Source organism: Oncorhynchus keta, unplaced genomic scaffold, assembly GCF_023373465.1.
Source record: "Oncorhynchus keta strain PuntledgeMale-10-30-2019 unplaced genomic scaffold, Oket_V2 Un_contig_24616_pilon_pilon, whole genome shotgun sequence".
Taxonomy (NCBI): domain Eukaryota; kingdom Metazoa; phylum Chordata; class Actinopteri; order Salmoniformes; family Salmonidae; genus Oncorhynchus; species Oncorhynchus keta.
In genome coordinates this window covers 420,722-445,948 of record NW_026284007.1, presented here as the reverse complement: position 1 = coordinate 445,948, position 25,227 = coordinate 420,722, and the positions used below count along the sequence as shown (strand labels likewise).

The 25,227-nt window shown below is 47.5% G+C and overlaps 1 pseudogene; it reads right to left on the bottom strand.

Annotated features, from left to right (window-relative positions):
• Positions 1–208: 208 nt before the first annotated feature.
• LOC127922105 (zinc finger protein basonuclin-2-like) overlaps positions 209–25,227 on the bottom strand; it is a 171,979-nt pseudogene continuing 146,960 nt past the window's right edge.

The following is a 25,227-nucleotide window of genomic DNA, read 5'->3' as shown; positions in this document are numbered from 1 at the left end:
TCATCCTCGTTCTTCCAAAGAAGGAAAGGTCAAAAGTCACAACGCTTACTGTATATAGTCACTGGATCTCATCGAAGGGAAAGAGAACTGTGGTGCATGACGTCTAGGGGTGGTAAGGTGTAGTTCCTGGGGGTAAGAGCTCATGGTTTGGGGTGAGAAGGAGTCGAGGAAGGGGGTAGAGTTGGCCAGACGAGGGCCAGGGGTTGGGCTAGTCTACCATGGTGGTGAAGGGCACGTTGTTTTGTGGAGGTTGGGGTTCTGAGAGTGGCGGTTGCGGCTGCGCACCGAGGAGAACATCATGTTGCAGCCGGCCACTTTGCACTTGTGCATCTCGCGCAGGTGCACAGTCTTGTAGTGCACGCGTAGGGTCCCTTTGTTGCTGTACACTTTGTGGCAGATGCTGCACAGGATCCCACCACTGCCACCGGTGGAAGACAGGACGGTCGGCGAGGAGGAGGGGTCGGCGCCGGTCAGACCTTCTTCCGATCTTCCTCCGACTCCTCCCTCGCCCGACCTGGTCCCGCCGCCTCCCGGCCTCTGCCTGCCCCGGGGCATGCTGGGAGCAGTCCTCCCGTCGCTGACCCCTCCCTCCTCCAGGTCATCCAATAGGATGCCCTCGTCGCTGCCCTCGTCCGACTGGCGTGATGAATGGACTGACCCGCTGGACTGAACGCTGGACGCGGTGCTCAGGTCCAGCACCATGTAGTCGTCTGGGGGCCACTGCGGTGGTAGAAGCCGTTGGTGAGGGGGTGGTGGAGGGGTGGTGGTGGTGGTGATGGTTTAGGGGGTGGTGGTGGGGGTGGGGGTAATCGGTGCCTGCCGGGAGCTGGCGTCACGGTTCAGCCCTCCTCCCCCAGGCTGGCGCCGCCAATGCCCGCCCCTGCCATGGCGTCCAGGCCCAAGTGGTGCCCGGCGTAGATCTTAGCCAGGAACTCGGCGCGCAGGTCCTGGGCAGCGGCGTGAGTTGGGGGTCCAGGACAATGTCGTCCAGCTCTTTGGTAAGAAGTTTGCGATGCAGGTTGATGTTGGAGCTGTGCCTGGTGGAAAGACATAATGAAGGGGAGGTAGAGAGATCGTTTTCATAAGAAAATGGCTAAACAAGTTGTCAAATCAAGCAAAATGGTGTTTCAGCGCTTTAAACAATGACTGGAATGGTAACATTCTCAGATCCTTTTAGAAAGATGATACATTTTGCATTCCAAAACATGTGTTCTGTCTCGCCCAACACATGCACCTATGCTTGGAGTTCTAAGTATTTGAATGATATTGTATCAGTCACTACATTTTCAATAACGCTCCTCTCTTCCTGTCCTCTTCACTAACCCCTGACCTCACGCCAGACAAAATAACTACTAAACGATTCACCTTGTTCTAGAACCTCTCCTCACTCTTCACCTTACTTACTTAACCTATCAAGAGGAAGCTAAGTTGAAATGGCTTCCAATGCCCTCCCTTTTAGGTGAGAGAGAGTCTACCCAGTCCTTCTCTTAACGTTCCCCTAACTGGTCTAACGCGGTGTGGCGAGAGCATCCCGCCACAGTGTTTACCACAGTCAGCACGTCTAGCACAGCTCCGCTGCAAATCCAATAGACTCTGACTCAATTAAATACTCCACCATATTGAATGAGAGTTTATCAATTGATTGGAGCTGTGGTAATGCGATAATGGAGGGAAAGTGGATAGCGTTTTAGATCTCCGACAGCATTATCACACTGGCTCCCTATTGGAAGTGGCTTAATCAGGCCCCCCCTTTTAAACATATGATCCCCATGTATCCCCTTCGCTTTAATAAGAAATAAAAATGTCCGCTTTTTCACACAGAGAGCAGTAGTATCTCATAACGCATAGCCACCGCCATCGAATTCACAACAAGGAAGTGTAAGCCTGGATCTGGTGTCGTGCTAAAGCTAGCTAGAGCTAAAGGGTATTGTTTGTGAAGTGTTGCAGTCTGCATTGCAAATCCATGCCAAAAGATGTGAGGTAAAATGTGTTTTGACAGCTCAAATTCAATGCCTCTTCCCTCCAATTCCACAGTTGCCATTTCAGACTGGGAGGGATGCAGGCTCCACCACAGCAAATGTCACAATAAAATGGACAAAGAAAGGTAAACATAAGTGTGTAATAACTGGTGCCAGATATGGAAGTGGCACAGTATACACATCCCACTGTCCACAATACAACATGTTAGGGGACTTTTCAAATGAAATCAAGACTTTTAAAGTGAAATGAAACAAAAGTAAGCAATGACTAAGGAATATCAAGCAGTGCTTTTAAATATGAGGGTGTTTCATGCAAGGCAAGGGCACGGTGGAGGGTGGGACAAACTAAAAACAGACGTCCTTAGCAGGACAGGACGAGGGCAAATGGATTCACAATGTATAGTAGAGCTTACCAGCAGTGCCATGGTTGATGCAGTCAAAAAGGGTCCCTGGCCTTTAATTATTTAGTTCCCTATCGGACATTCTCCTGCAAGAGGGTAAAAATAGTATACATTCATTGGAATGGAGGGACCCCTTTCTTTCTGTGTTACAAGAGGAAGCAAACAGGAGCACCGTCCACTTGAGCATTGTCAGCATCGAGGAGCGGGAGAATCGATTGGCCGTGGTTGTCACTGCCGCATGTGTGCCTTTGCGCGCAAGCTTGTGTGTGTGTGTGTGTGTGTATGTGTGTGAAAGAGAGAGAGAGAAAATATACAGTACATCCATGTTCTGAGACTCATGGAAATTCTTATCTCTCTTCTTTTAACCTATGATAACAGTCTGATACACAGATGCTGTTATCTTATGGTCCAAATAATCATGACTCATTGTCTCTCCTAATGTATCCCTGTGTAGATGGAGAAATGACTGTTTCCACAACCAATAAACAAACAATTGGGTCTAGATATTTTGCTACATCGATTACATTCAATTTGATTGGTTTGTTGAGTGTTTATAGTGGGGATGCAAACAGGCTATGGCATTAGCTGATGTGATTGGGCTGTATGCTGTTGATGATGCTCAGGTAGGCGGGTCCTTTGCAACATGTCTCCACCCCTAAAGCCACACCCCACACACTGCTCATAAGCTCCAGTCTGCCATGGCTCCCTAACTGATGAGGTTAAAACACATGCTAAAGTGCCATGCAGTAAGTACCCTGAATTACTACAGTATTACTAAGTACTACTGCATCAGCCATATGTCATTACTGTGATATCAGCATTTATACTAGATCACAATATCAAGACCACAACTGAATAACTAACACACAGCCCATCTACATTCTACATTTATATGTCCTTCTGGTCCTTATACTGTCATTCACAAAGTCCACATTCTTACCCTGAGAAAAACAAGATGTGTTGAGAAATCAAACAATTAGTGATTACTGTTTAAAATAAATGAATAGATTGTTCATGTGCATCTTTGGAACAATTCAAGCCTGTGGAATATGGTGTGAGGAATATGGTGTGAGGAATATGGTGTGAGTAATATGGTGTGAGTAATATGGTGTGAGTAATATGGTGTGAGTAATATGGTGTGAGTAATATGGTGTGAGTAATATGGTGTGAGTAATATGGTGTGAGTAATATGGTGTGAGTAATATGGTGTGAGTAATATGGTGTGAGTAATATGGTGTGAGTAATATGGTGTGAGTAATATGGTGTGAGTAATATGGTGTGAGTAATATGGTGTGAGTAATATGGTGTGAGTAATATGGTGTGAGTAATATGTGTGTAATATGGTGTGAGTAATATGGTGTGAGTAATATGGTGTGGTAATATGGTGTGAGTAATATGGTGAGTAATATGGTGTGAGTAATATGGTGTGAGTAATATGGTGTGAGGAATATGGTGTGAGTAATATGGTGTGAGGTAATATGGTGTGAGTAATATGGTGTGAGAATATGGTGTGAGTAATATGGTGTGAGGAATATGGTGTGAGGAATATGGTGTGAGTAATATGGTGTGAGTAATATGGTGTGAGTAATATGGTGTGAGTAATATGGTGTGAGTAATATGGTGTGAGTAATATGGTGTGAGTAATATGGTGTGAGTAATATGGTGTGAGTAATATGGTGTGAGTAATATGGTGTGAGGAATATGGTGTGAGTAATATGGTGTGAGTAATATGGTGTGAGTAATATGGTGTGAGTAATATGGTGTGAGTAATATGGTGTGAGTAATATGGTGTGAGTAATGGCTGCTCGAATGGACTTTGCGGAGGAAGTCACCTGCACCGGTGACAGATGCATCTCCTCCCGATCTCTAAACATATTCACTGGAAGTGTGTCAGGCTGCAGTTATATTCTTGGGGTTATATTTTCCTCATTTAGAGGCCATACACAGATTCCTTCATTTATCAGATTTAGCCTCTCTGCCCCATCTCCCTGTCTCCATCACTCTGTCACCACTATTTCACACCCCCTCTCCCCATTCCTCTACCCCCAAACCAAACTCCTTCGTTCCCTCCTCCCTTCTCCACCTCTCCCTCCCTGATGACCAGTAACGTGGCAGGAAAACCAAATTGACAGTCTCATCTTCGCCCAAAGACGGGGAGGCCTCTTGAGAGGCCATTTTGTTTGTGCAGAGTAGGAGGAGATGGAGAGAGAGAGAGCTAGCTAGCTAGCTAAAGCGTCTGTCCCAGCCAACGTTAATCATCTTTAGGCTCCCGTCTCTCCTCCAATGGCCCTGTCCTTCCCTCTGTTGTGTGTGTGTGTGTGTGTGTGTGTGTGTGTGTGTGTGTGTGTGTGTGTGTGTGTGTGTGTGTGTGTGTGTGTGTGTGTGTGTGTGTGTGTGTGTGTGTGTGTGTGTGTGTGTGTGCACTGTCTAAATGAGTCGTAATGAGCAAAGTGAAGTCATATTAAACTGACGCTGATGGTTCTTTGCCTCTGCTGTCATGTGGGGTTGCTATGTGATGAGGTTTGGAGTGGAGAGGTGGGAGGATGATCGAGGGTTGGGTAACACATTCATCATTATCTGTCTTTATTCTCTACTAGCTGTACTACCTCAGCAAACACACACTGAAGTTCAGTTCAGACGTAGCTGGAGAAACTTGATCAAAAAGTTCATAAAAGGAATATTTCTCTCAGGGGTTGGTTACACAGACTCCATAGACACACCATGGAGGTTTAGATGGAAGGCTAAGTTACAGATCACATCAACAAAGCCCTGTCATTAGCCTACATTTACTTACAGAATGTGAAATATTTGCAACGCTTATTGTTCCAAACGAAAGCCTTCTGAAAGTGATTCTCTGATTATCTTTTGTCTTTATCCACAAAACCCAAATGTATCAAAGATAAATTAACATAAAAGTCCCCTTTCATAGTGTAATGTCATTAACATACTGTTCATCAGTAGATATTTTGTATTTCGAACTCGGGATCTGTGGCTAAATTAAATAACACATTCTCTCTATAAATGATCAGGCCTTTGTTTAAGCATGGCAAATCAAGAGACTGCAGCTTCACCAAGTTCTACCAGAGACTGGGTCCACATGGCTTGAAGGGAGCAGGGGAGAAGGAGGGGAGAGGGGGGGAGGAGGAGGGGAGAGGGGGGAGGAGGAGGGAGAGAGGGGGGAGGAGGAGGGGAGAGAGGGGGAGAGGAGGAGAGAGAGGGAGGAGGAGGAGAGAGAGAGGGGGAGGAGGAGGAGAGAGAGGGGGGGAGAGGAGGAGGGGAGAGAGGGGGAGGAGGAGGGGAGAGAGGGGGAGGAGGAGGGGAGAGAGGGGGAGGAGGGAGGAGGAGGAGGAGGAGGGGAGAGAGGAGGAGGAGAGGGGAGAGAGGGGGAGGAGGAGGGGAGAGGGGGAGGGAGGAGGGGAGGAGGAGGGGGGAGAGAGGAGGAGGAGGGGAGAGAGGGGGGAGGAGGAGGGGAGGGAGAGAGGAGGAGGGGAGAGAGGAGGAGGAGAGGGAGAGAGAGGAGGGGAGAGGGGAGAGAGGGGAGGGGAGGAGGGAGAGAGAGGAGGAGGGAGAGAGAGGAGGAGGGGAGAGAGGAGGAGGAGGGGAGAGAGGAGGAGGAGGAGGAGGGAGAGGAGGAGGAGGAGGGGAGAGAGAGGAGGAGGGGAGAGAGAGGAGGAGGAGGAGGGGAGAGAGGAGGAGGAGGAGGGGAGAGAGGGGAGGAGGAGGGGAGAGAGGAGGAGGAGGGAGAGAGGGAGGAGGAGGGGAGAGAGAGGAGGAGGGGAGAGAGGGGGGGAGGAGAGAGGGGAGGAGGAGGGAGAGAGAGGAGGAGGGAGGAGGGGAGAGAGGGGAGGAGGAGGGGAGAGAGGGGGAGGGGAGAGAGGAGGAGGAGGAGGAGGAGGGGGAGAGGAGAGGGGAGGAGGAGGAGGAGGGGAGAGAGAGAGGAGAGGGGGGAGGAGGAGAGAGAGGGGGAGGAGGGGGAGAGAGGAGGGGAGAGAGGGGGAGAGGGGGAGGAGAGAGAGGGTCAGGAGGATGAGAGAGAGTGGCTCTCAAATGTAATTAACCTTCACTCTCTGCATCCCTCCATCCATGTGGGGACGAGGGTCCGCTGCACACTGGTGCATCATGGGAAATAAGTGTGGGAAAGCACCTGGTGACAGAGTCCTCCGATGAAAATGAATAAAACAAGGAAGAGTCTTAATATAAACATGTAGAAAAGAGAGAGGGAGGCCCTGTCGTTGATTTAGGAAAATATGATTAACGAGGATAATAAGTCCGATGATTACTGGTCGGCACGCCTTTGAGACGTTAATCATACTACCGCTGCTGCCACCGCTGTGTGTGTGTGTGCCGCCCTCCACAATAAATATGCAATCATTTACCTCTGAGCTGAGCGCCTGGTGGCCAGGGGGCTGGAGGGAAACACTGTACTGTTACTGTATTGATGTATAACTAGCAGCTAGATGTTAGAGGACTCTCTGTACTCTATTAGCCGTGTGTGTGTGTGTGTGTGTGTGTGTGTGTGTGTGTGTGTGTGTGTGTGTGTGTGTGTGTGTGTGTGTGTGTGTGTGTGTGTGTGTGTGTGTGTGTGTGTGTGTGTGTGTGCGTGCGTGTAAAACAACAGTATGCTATGTTTATCCTGTTAGTTAACCACCGCCATTGATCTGTATCTTTACATCTACGTCACCATGTAGATACAAAATGCCCCCCCCCCTCTCTCTCTTCAAACGCTTGTGACACTATTGTCATTTTCCATTGTCTTTTGTTGTTTCCCTCAAATATTAATATGATACCGTAGATCAAATGTCCTTGTCCTCCCCTCTAATTGACTCTGACATCGGGGCTTTTGAAGGTAGCGTTTGTTTGATGCGCCTACCTACGATCCTCTGGGGTGTCACTCCACTGTAGAGAAATAATTGACTAATGGGATATGCTGAGGTACCTGGACAACCTCCTGTTGTTGGTATAGACGTCAACATCTCGCTGTGAGGAGAGAGAGAGAGGTGGTGGGGGAGAGGAGGAAGCTGGTTATTAGCACTGCATATTACAGACCTGGATTTTGCATACATTATCTGGTTGGAAACAAATGTCTGGGTGTCCCAGCAGATTTAGGCTCAGATACGGTTTCTGTTGTTACAGAAATTTGACATTCTAAAGCTCAAATACAAGGGATGACGAGAAGGCATACGGTTTGGTTTACTGAGATTAAGTATCATTATTCTGTGATACAATGAATAGATTATTATAATTACAGGTTATATTGCATTAAATGTATTTAATTAATCATGCAGTTACTTATCAGATTATTTTAAATATTATTTGAATTTGTGCTAAAATATAATAATGATTGGTTTCATAATATCAGAAATAATATGTTATTAGCTGTGGAATTTGTAGTGAATCTTGTGAAAAATGTCATTTGAAACTACTCAAACTTTATGTAGCAGCAAACCAATGTCTGAGGCGTTGTGGTTTCCCAATCCTTCCTCCACAATAATATTATCAGAGGGGAAAAGTCCTTATGAAAACGACCAAATTATTTTCCCATGTTACAACTACAATTACACTGCAGCATGCATTATGTAGTTAAGGGATTACCCAGGGACACATCTGATTGGTGTTCGGCCAGAGTCCTGACTATATCTTCAATAACCCACAATTCCTTTGGCCCCACGATACCCCTCTGTTGTTACGCTTCTCTCCTTATTCCATAGGAGCGGCAGGCTCAGTAATACATCCCATATGCTACCAGGAATTTATGCGCCACACAAAAGATCCGTCCCGAATGGCACCCTATTTACCATATAGTGCACTACTTTTGACCAGGGTTCTGATCACAAGTAGTGCACTATATAGGGTATAGGTTGCCATTTGGGACACACTCAAAGTATGGAAACAATAGTGTACTTAGGTGTAACTCACCCACATCTTGGTCTAAAACCGTCTTCCTTCTAAGATCCATATGTTCACAGCAGTGGTTGTCCTCTCTTCCTGCTACACACCTATCTATTCATCAGTGCCTTATGTTAAAGCGCTTCTGGAATTTATACGCTTGTGTTTCTGGTAATCGAGTCAAACTGTCACACGCACATCACTAGGGCAAGATTCCACAGTCACTGTGACACCGTGTCTGTGACCGTGGGTTGAGGTTCATGCTTCACTATAAGCCTGTGGAAGACATTTGGGTTCATTTTTGAGCCAAGATGGAAGACGAAACACAGTCTAATTTGACCTCGCTCCCTCACAGTTACACCTCTCTATACTACAGCACCCACTGCCTCTTGGAAACCAAATCCTTTACTGTGAGTGAGTCAGAGGATCCTAACTAGTGCTGTTTTTCACTGATTCGTTTTTCCCACCACTGTCATCCCTTCGTCGTTTAGTGCCGGAGTTAAGTGTTTTTTTAAAGGCCATTACGGGTCGTGGCGGCAGATGCTAATACAAGTGGGGAGCGCTAATGTCGGAGAGCGCCCAATAAAAAAGATGGACGGCTAAATTATATAGTTGGGAGACAAGCTGGGGCAGTGGTCGGGAAGGATGACGGGCGGGGGAGGGTTCTGATTCATAGTTCTACCTTGACTTCCACTAAATAAGGAAGTAGGCCGCTGAATTAGGCCTCCTCATTGGTCAGTTTGGCCATGTGTGTCCAGCTCCTGAGCAGGTATTGGTCGGCTTACTCGCCACTCATTCAGAAATATGTGAGGTGAGTCTTTGGGATGCCTCGATACCATTGGAGTTTCTGTCATGATAATTTAGTATCTAAACATTTGTTGAGATGTCTGTTCACTGTGGGGAAGCTGTTATTTGGATCGTATCAAACCATAAGGTCAGGGCTATTTGTTTAATATCATATTTTATTTTAGTGCAATAAAGAGACAAATTAAAAATACTGTGTACATTACAATGAATGAGTGAGTCTCTGTAAGACTATATGCATCTGTAGGAACGCATCAGCTTTTGAGTTTGTGTGATTTTATACGTGCACAAGCATGTGTTTGTGTGTGTGGTTATGCGAGACAGCAGGCCTCTCGTGCCCCGGGCGCTCCCTGTCCCTAAAGCCTTGTCAAAGAGGGTAACGAACTAACGCATCATCCGCGGCTATGTCAAACACACGCATCGGCACGGCAACGCATCCTTTAATAACACTTCCTGTCATCTCCCTGCTGTCGGCACCAGCTGCGTCAGGTGAGCGGCATGATTTCACCTTCTCTTCTCCTCCGCTAACTCTATTTTACCTGTCTCTTCTCCTCCATCCCCCCCTTTCCCCCTCTCTCCTCCGCTAACTCTATAACCCATCTCTCTTTTTTCCCTCTCATCCACCTACTCCATCCCCTCCCTCTATCCCTGCCTCCATCCCTCTCTCCCTGAACAAGTGCCAGAGTCACCTGCTCTATTTACTTGGTGCTAATGAACAAACAGGAACAGAATGAACAGATGCCACTGAAACAAGGAACTTAATAAAGGCCCCGGGTGAAGAGGGGGGGCGGGTGGAGGGTTGCTGTTGAGACAAAACAACTGAGAAAAAAGAAAAAAACTCCTCAGAGAAGCAAATTAGATTAGGAGGGGAGAAAACACACTCGCTCTTTATCTAAATAAAAAGTGTCACTTGTCACCACGGCAAAACATGTTTTTATCTCTTTCTTCAGAGGAGCTGGTTGACTGAGGCTTCCCCTCTTCTAGAGCTCTAGAATGTGGCATATGTCATTATACTGGGAGCAAAGGCATGCTGTGTGTGTGTGTGTGTGTGTGTGTGTGTGTGTGTGTGTGTGTGTGTGTGTGTGTGTGTGTGTGTGTGTGTGGGGGTGTGTGGGGGTGTGTGTGTGTGTGTGTGTGTGGGGGTGTGTGTGTGTGGGGGGGTGCATTTGTTACACTTGAAGTCATGTCTATTTTCGAGGGGCGTTGGGGAGGAGATGAATTTACATTTCCTTTCAAGGGCCCTTTTCCACCGACACCCCACTGTGAAGACAGACTGGACCGTTCAGTCAAATGGACATGCTTGTTTACACGGTGGTCAGGGGAATAGACCTGGCAATGTCACACACAAGGCCTTTACTTCGGGTATTTTATGATGCTAATAACAATGCTAATGAGTCACTATCGATGCTACCATGGGGTCGTTGTTGAGAGTTTCAATTCCCCTAATACCCGGACACATTTGATAGGCTATTTTCAAACCACTCTTAGGCCAGTCGAAGTCTAACTTCAAACATCCCCTTATACAACAAAAAAAAAAAAAAACAATTGTTAGCAATTCCTTGGAGAGCTAAATGCTAGTTGCTAGCCCAGGGCACTCTGATGTTGTGTAGCCTCAGCATGTGTTGTGTTCTGGCGTCAACCTGCTGCTAGCTTTAGTGGGTGTGTGTATTCTGGGAGGGTGTGTGTGGGAGGTTGTGTGTTCTGGGAGGGTGTGTTTGGATAGGGTGGATGTGCTAACAAGCCCAGGTAGGTAGAGCGTGGCTAGCCTCACCTCCTGGAGCAGGGCGCTAATACATGCAGTGGCTTGACAGACCGCTGTCTACGTTAATGTATGCTACCTCACCTGTCAGTAACGAGGTGAGTGAGGGGAGGTAAACAGGGGTATATCTCAGAGTGGAAGATTGTGTGTGTGTTCTGGCGATGACACCCTACTTCTCTGAACTTTGACATGACAGTCAACAGATGCCACTGTATACCTGTTACATTATAAAGTGTATCTCTGCTAATGGTGCATTTCACTTAACATATGGTAGGTGACGCCTTAATCATTTCACTCCATCTAAGTAAGAAAAAAGACTTCACTGCAGTTGAGTAGCTCATCAAGAAAACTCATCTACTGTCCTAAACTTCCCCGTTACTAATTCCACAATTACTGATATGATGAAATATCAAATAAAACCATACATGCGCCATACATACATCCACAACATTGTCAATGTTTCTAATTACGTCGTGTAATGACAAAACATATGTAATGAACCTACCTGTAATGAATGCCTGAATTGTTAGTATTTTATATATGTATATATATATATATATGTATATACATGTATATATGTATATGTATATATGTATATGTATGTATATATATATATATGTATATATATATATGTATATATGTATATATATATATACACAGTACCAGTCAAAAGTTTGGACACCTAATTCAAGGGTTTTATTTTTACTATTATTCTACATTGTACAGCTTTGTACTATGATATAACACATGGATTCATGTAGTAACCAACAAAGTGTTAAACAAATCAAAATATATTTTATATATATATATATATATATATACACACCACCGTTCAAAAGTTGGGTTCACTTAGAAATGTCCTTGTTTTTGAAAGAAAAGCACATTTTTGTCCACTAAAATAACATCAAATTGATCAGAAATAGAGTGTAGACATTATTAATGTTGTAAATGATTATTGCAGCTGGAAATTGCCGAATGTTATATATTTATTATATATTTTTATGCAATATCTACATAGGCGTACAGAGGTACATTATCAGTAACCATCACTTCTGTGTTCCAATGTCATGTTGTGTTAGCTAATCCCAGTTTATAATTTTAAAAGGCTAATTGATCATTAGAAAACCCTTTGCAGTTATGCTAATCCAGCTGAAATGTATTCTATTAAATTAATACAACTGGCCTTCTTTAGACTAGTTGAGTATCTGGAATTTTGTTTTGTTACAGGTTCAAAATGTTTCTTTGAGAAATGAGACTATTCCATGCGAGAATTGACAAGAAACTGAAGATCTCATATTCACTGTGCATCCCTCCCACTCCTCTTTCTATTCTGGTTAGGGCTAGTTTGTGCTGTTCTGTGAAATTAGACTGGCCAATTTCTTCAGTTTCTTGGCAATTCCTCTTATCATAGCCTTGTTTCTCAGAACAATTTAATGATTTTGAGGACAGACGAGTTTTAGAAGAAAGGTAAATTTGTCCCTGTAAGTTGAACCACAAATGATGATGTTACGTTTGTGTGTCAAATGTAAGTTTCTTGGCAACCAATATATATGTATGTATAAGAAAAATACACCAAATATATATATATATATGTATGTGTGTGTATATATATAGTTGTATTGTTGTATTGTTTATCTCAAATTCTTGTTTTGTTACTTGTCATGTTTTTGTGGACTCCAGGAGAATAGCTGCTGCCTCCGCAAAAGCTACTGGGTTTCCAAGTAAACAAATGAATTAATAACACCAGTTGTATCATAGTATTCATTCATACTCTACTGATATTTAAATAATTAGTCAGAAAATTGAGGCAGTCAAATTAAGAACCAATTGTAAGCCAAGAAAAAAGACACTGTTAGTGTGTATATATGTGTGTGTGTTGTACGACACTCACCTGTCTCTGCTCTGTCGGGAGGGGAAGGCGGCGTTGCAGCCGGACACGGTGCACACGTGCATCTCTTTGAGATGCACGTTCTTGTAGCAGTTTGACACTGTAGGAGCTCTTGAAGCTCTTCTTGCACACGTAGCAGATCTTGGGGTCGTTGGAGTTGGGGCTGGTGCACAGTTCTCCCTCGGGGAGTGCGAGGAGGGGAACTTGGGCGGGCTGGCGCCGTAGCTCATGGAGGAGATGAAGCTCTCGTGAAGGGCAGCCATGCTGGCGGCGGCGGCTGCAGCCGCTGCCATGCCCCCGTTGTAGAGGCCGTACTGGCTCATGCAGAACATGTCGTAGGTGGGGTCGTTGAGCTCCTCCTTAATCTTGATGGCGGGCTGGTGGGGTGAGGGTGAGGAGCGGCTCTTGGGGTCTTCCATCTCCTTCCTCAGCTGCGCCTCCTCATCTCTGGCCTCCAGGTCCTCCTGGTCCTTTTCCAGGTTGTTGCCTCCTCCTACTCTGGAGCTCCTGGAGGAGTTGAGCCTCAGCCTCTGGTGCTGCTCCTCCACCTCCATCATCTCCTCGCGGTAGAACATCTTGGAGTCCGAAGTCTCAGAATCGTTCTCAAAGTCTCTCTCGTGGTCCTGGTCCTCGGAGGTGAAGCTGTCCATGCAGCGGAGCTCACCGCCTGGGCCTCCTCTCTCGCCCCTGCCGCCCTCGCCTCCGGGTCCCTCTCCCCCGGCAGTCATCCTGGTTGTGCCTCATCAGGTGTCCCCTCATCAGGCCTGGGCTCATCTCATCCTGGGAGGGGGACTGGTGCCCGCTGCCGCCGCTGTGGTGGCCGTTGTTGTTCCCTCCTCTGCTGTTGTTGTTGTTGTTGTTGCGGTTTCCATTGATGTTGTTGTGGTGGAGGTGGGAGGGGGTGGTGGTGGTGGTGGTGGTGGTGACAACTGTCGTCATCATCGTCATCTTTGTCCTCATCGTACTTTCGTCCGTCCACGTCAATCACCTCCTTCTCGATCTTCACCGGCATGCTGGACTTACGGGGCTTCTTCTTGGGGGTGGGGTCCGTGTTGGTGGCAGCAGCTGGATCCTGCTGGGGGATACTGGGGTGGGCAGCCTGTGGTGGGACATTAGCCCCACCTTCAGAAGACATATTGTGGGCGTTGTGGGAGGCTGCGGCTGCGGCGGCAGCCAGGAGCTGATGCTGCTGGTCCATCAGAGAGGTGTTGTTGGTGGTGGAGGGCAGGATGGGGCTGGTGGGCAGTGACACTGGAGGACTGACCAGGTGCTGTGGGGACAGCAGCGTACGGTAGAATGGGGGCACCGGCTGGATGGGCTGCACCGACTTCAGGGAGGGAAGACCAGTGGGCTCTGCAGGGGTGACTGGAGCATGGTGTCCAGGGGCGGGGTGGCGAAACCCAGAGGCGGCCGTCCGGGACTGGTGAGTGAAGCCGCTCTTGGCGCTGGAGATGACGGGCGTGCCGGGAGCCCGACCCACGGATGAGGTCCTTGTCGCGGTTGTTCCTCAGCATGGGCATGTGCAGGCGTGGATTGGGGTTGGCGCTGTGGCGGTTGCGGCTGCGCAGCGAGCTGAACACCATGTTGCAGCCCTCGATGGTGCAGCGGTGCTTGATCTTGAGTGTACGGCATTGTAGTGGATCTTCAGCGTACCTTTGTCGTAGAAGGTCTTGCCGCACGAGTTGCAGCACACACGGCCCTTGCGTGAGGTGGCTCCCATGCGGGCGCATGCGGTGCATCTTGGAGGAGAAGGATGAGTGGGTAATGCTCTTGGACTGCTCGCTCTTCACAAAGTGGTGGTGGGCCTGGTGGTCTGGGGAGTTGGACCTAGGCCGTGGGGTCCCGGTTGCCCCTGGCCTTGCTGCTGCTGGCCTTGCTGCTGCTGTTCCGTCTGCTGCTGGGACGGATGGTTGGAAGGAGTGGGCGAGATGGGTGATGCCCGGTTGTTGGGCTCCTGTTTGGGCTCGATGGCGTTGTTCATGCCCCCAGGGCTCCGGGCGGCTGGGGCTCTGACCGCTGCTGCGGAAAGGGCTGAGGGATACTTCGGACTCGCTGCTCTCCACCGTCTCGCCCTGGTTGGGTAGGCTGGCCTCGCGATCCCGGTCGTGGAGGCCCCGGAGGCCCGACTGCTCCAGCGCCAGGCCATTGGGGGCAGTCCCAGCATGGGGCCGACACAGGGTTGATGTACTGGAACGGCAGCAGGAAGGCAAGACTGTTAGGGATGTTCTCAAAGTGGTGGATGCTGGACGGCTGCTGGTCTCCATGTGGTTGAGGAGGCCTGGGCTTCGACCGCGTCCAGTGCTGTTGCTCTCGATGAACGTCCGGATGCCTGAGTCGGTCTTGGAGGAGGGCACGGTGACCGCCTGACCCTCCTTCTCCTGGATGGCCATCAGCTCCACGATGGACTTGGTCTCTCCAAACGAAGGAACTGCTGCAGGGTGATGATCTCCTCTTCCCGAGACATAATGGACCAGCGGTCCAGCACCTTGCCCGCAGCATCCTAGAGGCCCAATGGAAAGACGAGAGAGAATAGACAAAACACACAAAAGTTATTGATTGTGCATAATCACCGTGGTCGGTCTGAGGTCGAGAGGGAGCGGGGTGGAAGGGGTAGGGAAGGGTGTTGTTATCGGCTCATGAAATTCAGAGGCCCCTGAAGCGACAAGTAAAGATTGATAATAGAGCTCTGATAATAACCCTCCTCCTCTTCCCTGTCCCTCTTTCCCTTCACCCTTTCTCTCCTTCCTTCTTTACCTTTCATCAGCTATGCATACACAGTCATTAGGCACACAGCGAGAGGAACAGGAAGAGTTTAATAAAGTCTAAAAGCAAACAAATGGAGACCGCTGGGGCCGGTGGGGCTGGTGGGCTATTAGTGGGTACCTGTGAATTCTAACCATTTCTGGGGACGTTGATCTATTCGCTGTGAGACTGTTTAACAAAAACAGCCCGTGAAAGATGTGAACTCTCGCTGAGAGTCCCTCAGAACAGCGCACGGCACGCAGCTCCGCTATGTTTACTGCCGCGATGACAGCCGGGGAGAAAAAAGGCTGCTAAAAGAAAGAATGGATTAATTAGCGCGAACCACTAATCGTACCTTGCTACTTGGCAGCCATTTTTCATAGTTTCCTCTTATCTCTGAGGGAATCTAATGAACAAAGTAAAATGGAGTTAGGAATATTAGTCTATGGGGGGTTAAGTCGACTTTGACATTAAAATAAGAACATCCATGTTAATTTAAGTGCGTCTTTGGAGGTGACACCGATCTGGCATCACGCTCATTAAGAACAGACCTGGGATCAGTTTTTATGTTAATGAGGTTTACGGGATGTATATCTCCCATCAGATTCAATATTAAAGAAGCAGCCATACTTTATCAGCGTGACCGTGTCAAGAGGAAAACGCATGTGCTTGCATTTACACTGCCTATGGAGAGAAGGCGGGAGGGAATGGGAAATGTAATGAAGTAAATGTTGACAGGACATATTTTACATGGGCCTTGGTGTTTCCCAACCCTGTGCTTGTGGAGCCCTGTGGAAGCGTGGGAAACAAAGTTTCCATCCTGGGAGAAAAGAATGACTCCGATGGGAGAGCTCTCAGCATTATTCCAAGAGGAGCACTTTCCTTGGCGGCCGTCTCTTTTGGAGATGGTGCTATTAACCACAGAAAAATAAAACGCCTCGAGTTTTGAACAAACATGCGTGTCAATTGCCAAACGTCGAGACATGGCAATGGATTCTGGGAAAGGAATCTTGGCAAGACCTGGACCTGAACTGAAGGAGTTTGCGGTCGAGCTCAGAGCTTTGATACACAGAATACTGACCCAGTTCTGTTGTCTCAGACTCTGAACCCACTGGTGCTCTGACTGTGTACTGGGAGGGTGGAACCCAGCAAATCACTAACAGAGATTGGCACATCCTGTCAACTAAACAACTTATTTGATTGACAGACTTTAACAGGTGTTAGTATGAGATTCAACATTAGTGCTAATCAATTATCTAGACATTTAATTTTAAATTTAAGTCCCACATTGCTTGTTCACACGGGAAGAAAACGGGGCTGTGTGCACTACAGAGCTGCTACTTTGTGAATGGTGTGAGTGTGTGTGCATATATGTATGTATATATGCATGAGTGTGTGTGTGTGTGTTTATTATATGAGTGGTGGGGATAAACACTACAGTTTACTCTGCATGGTCCTGTGGGACCTCTGCAGCCCAGTCAAGTGTGACTTCAAGGGAAGGACAGTGCAACCACAACAATTAGAAGCAACGCTAGGGTTCCCCGTTCACACCCCCGCTCCTTCTCTACTGCCTGGCAGAATCTATCAGAGATACAACAGTCTAAGAGGGGTAAAAATACATCACAAAGGGCCTTAAAGGGAAAAACACAAGATAAATGTTTAACAAGACAGAGGGAGAGAGAGAATGGAAAAGGAAGTGTGTGTGTGTTCATGTGTCTGCATGCGTGTGTGTGTGTGTGTGTGTGTGTGTGTGTGTGTGTGTGTGTGTGTGTGTGTGTGTGTGTGTGTGTGTGTGTGTGTGTGTGTGTGTGTGTGTGTGTGTGTGTGTGTGTGTGCGTGTGTGTGTGTTCATGTGTGTCTGCATGCGTGTGTGTGTGTTCATGTGTGTCTGCATGCGTGTGTGTGTGTTCATGTGTGTCTGAGTGAGAGTGAGGGGGGTAGATATAGAGTGTTTTCACATCATGCCCTTAGACATAGAAGCCAAATGAATCCTTGGGAGACGGAACATCAATAGTAACTGGGGTTATTTGTTGTTAAATATAAATTTAAAAAACATTTTACACTTTCATTCTGTGTGTGTGAGTTTTTCGCTTGGAGGTATATGACTTTAAATTGTAGCCTGGGCACTATTATTTCATAGCTGCACGGCCGTTGGGGCATGTGGATTTCCATCGGATTACATTGAAAAAAGTTAAATTAGAAAGTGTATAATTAGGCAGGAATATAAGAAATGGAGAGAATTGCTCAGAAATAGTCACTTTGAAATGTACAACACGAGTCGTAGAATAAGGGTCACATACGTTAATAAACTGACAAGTACATAACAGGCACGTACGCACAAGGGACACAAACTCACCAAATGATTGGTGCAGAATGGAATAGCTATGACACATTCCAATATACGTGGTACTATTTTGGATCTGTTTACTGTTACAAAGTGACACTAATGAAATACAATACAGCAAATTTGATCAGAGGTAGGTTATGGATTAGAAGATGCCCAATAAAAGGTAGGCCTACACTGTGCAGATCAATCAACAATAAATGTTCCTCACTTACCCTAACCACTGAGGAGAGAGTCAGACATTGCTGTTTCAAAGGTTCAAAGGTCACACCACCACTTGGCAGTCCAAGTCCCCTTAAAAACCCATCACACGCAATTTATCCTTGTGCTTTTCAGAACACTGTCCGGACACAGACAAGTATGGCTTATGTTCTTATCATATTCTTCCCTCCCATCCCTTCATCCCTGCTTGTTGTTCAATCACGATACAGGTCAGTACTACGGCTATGGAGAGAGAGGGCCCGTACTGCAGTGGGGGCTAGTAAAACACACGGCCCAGCCTCCGTCCACAAGTTCTGCTCTGCTCCAGATGCTCCTGAAGCACAGTCAACAGGGGCTTAGGCCACGGAAGGGGAGAGATGGATAGATGGAGAGAGAGAGGGGGGGGTAGAAACACAGACAGGAAGAGAGAGAGGGTGAGGGAGAAACTCCAGCTTGCATTTACTGAACCCCACACCAACCAGAGTGAGTGAACAATATGAGGGGATTAGCTTGACTACAGTTCCTGGTCAGGGGGAAACCTCATGTGCTTTTTATCTCAAAACTCCTCATTATTATTCGGCCATTTTATAACCCCTCTCTGTTTACGCTGTGTAACAGTAGATGTTTAACGTGTTTTATGGTAACACTATCAAAGTACAGACCACAAGAGCTGGGCAACCAACAATTCTAAATAAATATTAACAGATAATAAAACATAACATATTCGACAATGAACAAGAACATGTTTCATTGCATATTTCAGTCAAAGCAATGCTATTTGATGGTATCATGACTGGGCTTCATGTATTTTATATACAAAAACAACTCTTTAGCACTTTTCTGTAAATAGACTTAAACTGTGAGACTCGATCCACGTTCAAACACAAAGATATGCAATGATAAACCCACTTGTAAATCAAACTCTGCTTGTTAATTGAATGCTAACTTCCTAGAAGATGAGAAATGACGTCTAACACCACAATAGCTAGTGTGTGTGTGTATATACACACTGTGTACATATCATATCTTGAATTCGAGACAGCTGATGTACATATTTGCACACAAACACAAAGTCCCTGTAGTGTTAACCACCTCTTGCAGCCCACTCTGCATTAGCGCATTAGTCTAGCGCCGCCGCCGCAGCGTGAGTAACAAATGTGCCATTAGAAGCACTTTTACAAGGAGGCACTCATCTCCCAATTAGCCTAATGTTGGCCCCTCTCGTTCCCATGTATTTTCCAGCACTGCCCCCTCCACCCCTCCATCCAACCCCAAGTAATACCTCATTAATCCCTCCCCCACGCCCCGTTCCTCCTCCCTCCAGAGGTATGACAGATCACCCTGTCACTACACATCCCAGAGTCCTTTAAACAGTGCGGATAAACCTCCGTTTGTGAGGTTAATGACAATGAAACAATAATTACATCAGAGACGGCGGTAGGATACTTCATCTAGTGGACGGCCCTCTACCCCCTCTACGTTATTACTTTATCCACCGTGTCCGTGTCACTCGGAATTCATCCTTGACGGCTGTGTTTATTTATCTTGCAACCGGTTGGCTCGCTAGCTGCGTTCCCTGGTAATGTTTGCTAGTAGCGGGGCGCCCGGCCCAGCAACCTGCCGTGTTAAATGATGGCTGACAGGAGAAGATGGTCTTGTTATGGGGCCGGGGCAACGCTGTCAGATTAAAACAAAACAGACAATTATACAATTAGCTGTAGCGCTAGTATTAACAGGCTGCGCTGAGAGAGAAGCTGGGAGGTTTAACATAGAGGACTAGAAGGAAAACATACACATACATTACTAATCATCACCTATCATAACCAATGACCCAGTCTATTTGGCAGGGAATGGAGAGAGATCCTGCACTCCTCACGCAAGGCAAACAAAGCTAATATCAACCATTAATATCTATGGGCTGTTAGCTGTACAGTCGACAGTCGTGTTCTGGGGTTTGTGGAATAGGGGATCTGTGACCCAGATATAACTAAAGATGTCATAATGGGGTTATCGTCTTTCTAGGCTTTATGATAATGCCATTCAATAGATATATACATTATATCCAGTAAGTGCATCTTGGCCCTAATAGATGTAGGTTACAATGCATAGGCTGGCTACGCTTGAGGCAGCTTCACCAAGGGCAGAGCAATGCGACCAGCCAACCACACGGCTGTATGTATTACCCTATCGCCGCGAAGGAGACTACTGGCTGGCCGTGGCGTTGGAGTTGAACCCTGGGAACCACATTGATCCACCAATCGGCTTGCAGTGCCGCGTTCCCCCAGAAGACACCAGGGAATCCCCTATTGATCCCTCTCGGCCGCTCTCTCATCCCCAACGTGAAAAAGAAACGGCCTCTATCCCCACGCTCGCAACTTCAAGGGAGGTTAAGCACGAGTTCCTTGTGATCTGAGAAGGTCTTGAACCTTGTGGCTTCCTCCTCCATGTTCTGTTTCTCTCCCTCCCTTTCTCCCATAATTCTTTTCTCTTTCTATCGCTCCATGAATAATGTATTTGGGTAGTGGTGGTGGCGAGAGGGTGCCATGGGGGATGGGGTTCACAAAAGCTCAGTGCCTGGAGCCATCAAGTCAGAGGGCTAGGGCTGTCTCCAGCCCCTGCTCCGCTCCCATTGGCAAGGTCGGAGATCATTGGTTGAACAACCAGCACCACTTCCTGCATGGTGATGATGGGTCACAGGGGAGTGGGTCGACCCAGACGTGGGCGGAGGACATTTGTAAGGAACCGGTACTCTGCGATCTCGCTTTGCTAACACCATGTTCTCATTTAAACTGAATGTTTTGTATGTGAGAGAACATACTTTAAAGATGGCATAACGCTTTACATTATTTACTGCATTATTCTACATAACTATATCTGATTGGTAAAAGGGCATTTTTAAATGTTTACTTCCAATTGAAATTATACAGTAGTGCTATTAGATAATGGTGTCATGTATTACAACACTCAAAGGAAACAAGACACTGACACTGTCTTAGAGGAAACAATCAAACAGTCTGGAGGGAGAGAGAGAGCGGGTGGGGTTGGGTGATCTTAAAGGACTCATGATGACCCCCTGAGGGGAGTGCGATTCACCCAGCCCAGGCCTGGAGAATCATCCTGTTTTCCATATAACATCCCAGCCGTCCCTTAAAAAGACACCCTGACGTCTAAACCAGGGATTCAATAAAAGTCTACACATGGCCCTTCTAAGCTGCGGCGCGTTCATCATTCTTACTAGAATTTGGGAGGGGGAGGCAGATCAGATATGGAATCTGGGTTGATGCCTTTTCCGTTATTCAATTAAACCCAGGCACTGCAGGTCGTGGTCAATATGATGCTCATCAGGGCCAGAGACTCCTTCAGAGCCAGAATGACTGGGGTCTGCTTCTGCAGTGTGAGTGAATGTGACTGCTTTTCACTGAGAACCAGACACAGTGATCAAGCAATTCAAGCAGACTAGCCCAGAGATACCCTGGCTCTGCCTCCTGGTTGCTCTCCAACCTGATTTAACTCAAGGCTTTGGTAAAATATTCATGACGACGTGTCGGTTGTTGCTTAGGGCGCTAATCGAGTGGGAGTGAAATTTATAGTGGTGGTTGCATGCAGGCGGTTTAGGCCTTTCTACCAGGACAGATAGGTGAGTCACTCTCTGGCACTCCTTACCATCTAAGTGGCCCAGGGCGAGCTGTTCCCCTCTTTTCCCAGGGTCTCTCCCTTTCTGCCCCTAAAGAGTGTCTGGTAACCTCTGGTTGTTTTAAAGCTGTCCCTCCGCAACCCCTTCAAAGGGAAGGAGGACGGGGCCACAGCCCAGCAGAGGTGCAGATGGGACGGCACATGGAAGCCATTTCCAGGGGCCTCTGCGCCGCAGTGGATTAGAAAAAATCTTTGGAGCTGCCCAGGCTTCAGATCAGTTCAGAACCTTTCAAGATGCGCCCGCAGCAGTTAAATCTTAGCACCGTCTGGTCGGGCTTGGACTGATCTATTGATTTCGCTGTCTTTTTCACAAGGCATCCAAGCTAACGTTTTGGCTAGCTAGCCCCGCTGTGCTAAGCAGCCGTGTCCTCGGTCTACAGTGTAAAACACAGCGGACCCAGAATGCACCCAGGGGGACTCTCTGAGAAGTGAGGGAGCAATAAATGAGAGAAAAGAGAGGAGGGAGAGAAAGGAGGGAAGGAGGGAGCGCCTGATGGTTCACATTAATTGAGGATGATTCGTGTGATGTGCAGCGTTTGGGACGCGCCAGGCCGGTCTGTCCTGGGCCTGGGAGACAGATGTGGGGGCCGCTGTTCCTCCTCCAGGGGCTGAAAGGAGCAGTGAGGCGGCTGAGAAATGGCCTGTCTGTCCAGGGGGGTGGAGGGAAGGGCTGCTTTGGTGTGATGTCCTGCTTTTCTCTCCCTCTTATATCACATCTCCTTTGTCTTGATTACTATTTTGGCAAGGACCACGGGAGGAAAGGTGCATTAACATGTGCTCACCATTTGCTCCTTGGCTCTGCTCGTTGGCTTACAGTATGTTTCTGTTGTATTCTGATGTATGTATGTGTTGTTTCTGTTCTCCCTCAGTGTAATACCTGTCCCCCCCTAACAGTTGACGGAGAGAAACAAGTCTGATCTGTTTGAAGATTAGCCCCCGCTGGAGCGAGGACAAGTAAAACATTGATACTTGATATTTGTTGTGTTTTCTACCTAATATGGACTAATGACACTTGAGAATGAGGTTCCAACCTTCACTAATCATCAACTTAATCTCATAGTCTGTGTCTGCGCATATTTTACAACAGAGAAAGCCGAGGTGTAATGAATGATAATTTAATACAATTCTTCAAAGCCAATAAACATCAACTCCTACGTCTTGCCATTTATGTAAAAATGCATCAAATATGATTTCTTATTCCATTCTTACCTGTGATCAACCACAACTAATTTAATACACAGATACACCAATTCCCTACACAGTGCTCATTGTAAGCTGAAATAACTGAGCACGAGACTGACTGATAAAAATAGACAAAAACACAATGTACTGACTCCTATCTGCACATGGTGATTTTCCAGTGTCTCCCATCATCATCCTGCAGGAGTAGTGGTGTCTATAACACACCATTAGGGGGAGCTCTCTGCCTACTGTGTTTTACTGGGCTAGCATGCAGCAGAGAGAGGAGAGAATGAGCTAATGGACTCTTTACTTAATGTGATTAGAGCCATTATTGACATGCTGCCAGGAAGATGCAAGACCATTAACTCAACTCTCACCACTCCTCCACCCCCTGGTTCCACGGCAGCTCTGTACCCTATTTCACTGCCTGCCTGCCTCCCTGCCTACTTCCCTGCCTTGCCCTGCCTGCCTGCCTCTCTTCCTGCTGTCACACACAGGGGCCCCTAGAGAAGTACTACACATGTTTTTATCGTTGTTCCTGGGAGTCATTGTAGCGTCTCGCAAAAATCCGACCAACAGCACAGTACACTGGCTTATCAGAGCACACTGGCTTATCAGAGCACACTGGCTTATCAGAGCACACTGGCTTATCAGAGCACACTGGCTTATCAGAGCACACTGGCTTATCAGAGCACACTGGCTTATCAGAGCACACTGGCTTATCAGAGCACACTGGCTTATCAGAGCACGCTGGCTTATCAGAGCACACTGGCTTATCAGAGCACGCTGGCTTATCAGAGCACGCTGGCTTATCAGAGCACGCTGGCTTATCAGAGCACACTGGCTTATCAGAGCACACTGGCTTATCAGAGCACACTGGCTTATCAGAGCACACTGGCTTATCAGAGCACGCTGGCTTATCAGAGCACACTGGCTTATCAGAGCACACTGGCTTATCAGAGCACACTGGCTTATCAGAGCACACTGGCTTATCAGAGCACACTGGCTTATCAGAGCACGCTGGCTTATCAGAGCACACTGGCTTATCAGAGCACACTGGCTTATCAGAGCACATCAGAGCACGCTGGCTTATCAGAGCACGCTGGCTTATCAGGAGCACGCTGGCTTATCAGAGCACGCTGGCTTATCAGAGCACGCTGGCTTGTCATGGTTTATCAGAGCACGCTGGCTTATCGATGCGCTGGCTTATCAGAGCACACTGGCTTATCAGAGCACACTGGCTTATCAGAGCACACTGGCTTATCAGAGCACGCTGGCTTATCAGAGCACACTGGCTTACACACACTGGCTTATCAGAGCACACTGGCTTATCAGAGCATCAGAGCACACTGGCTTATCAGAGCACACTGGCTTATCAGAGCACACTGGCTTATCAGAGCACACTGGCTTATCAGAGCACACTGGCTTATCAGAGCACACTGGCTTATCAGAGCACACTGGCTTATCAGAGCACACTGGCTTCAGAGCACACTGGCTTATCAGAGGCACACTGGCTTATCAGAGCACACTGGCTTATCAGAGCACGCAGAGCACACTGGCTTATCAGAGCACACTGGCTTATCAGAGCACACTGGCTTATCAGAGCACACTGGCTTATCCAGAGCGCTGGCTTATCAGAGCACACTGGCTTATCAGAGCACACTGGCTTATCAGAGCACACTGGCTTATCAGAGCACACTGGCTTATCAGAGCACACTGGCTTATCAGAGCACACTGGCTTATCAGAGCACACTGGCTTATCAGAGCACACTGGCTTATCAGAGCACACTGGCTTATCAGAGCACACTGGCTTATCAGAGCACTGGCTTATCAGAGCACACTGGCTTATCAGAGCACACTGGCTTATCAGAGCACACTGGCTTATCAGAGCACACTGGCTTATCAGAGCACACTGGCTGGCTTATCAGAGCACACTGGCTTATCAGAGCACTGGCTTACAGAGCACTGGCTTATCAGAGCACACTGGCTTATCAGAGCACTGGCTTATCAATACACTGGCTTATCAGAGCACACTGGCTTATCAGAGCACACTGGCTTATCAGAGCACACTGGCTTATCAGAGCACACTGGCTTATCAGAGCACACTGGCTTATCAGAGCACACTGGCTTATCAGAGCACACTGGCTTATCAGAGCACACTGGCTTATCAGAGCACACTGGCTTATCAGAGCACACTGGCTTATCAGAGCACACTGGCGACATCAGAGCACACTGGCTTATCAGAGCACACTGGCTTATCAGAGCACACTGGCTTATCAGAGCACACTGGCTTATCAGAGCACACTGGCTTATCAGAGCACACTGGCTTATCAGAGCACTGGCTTATC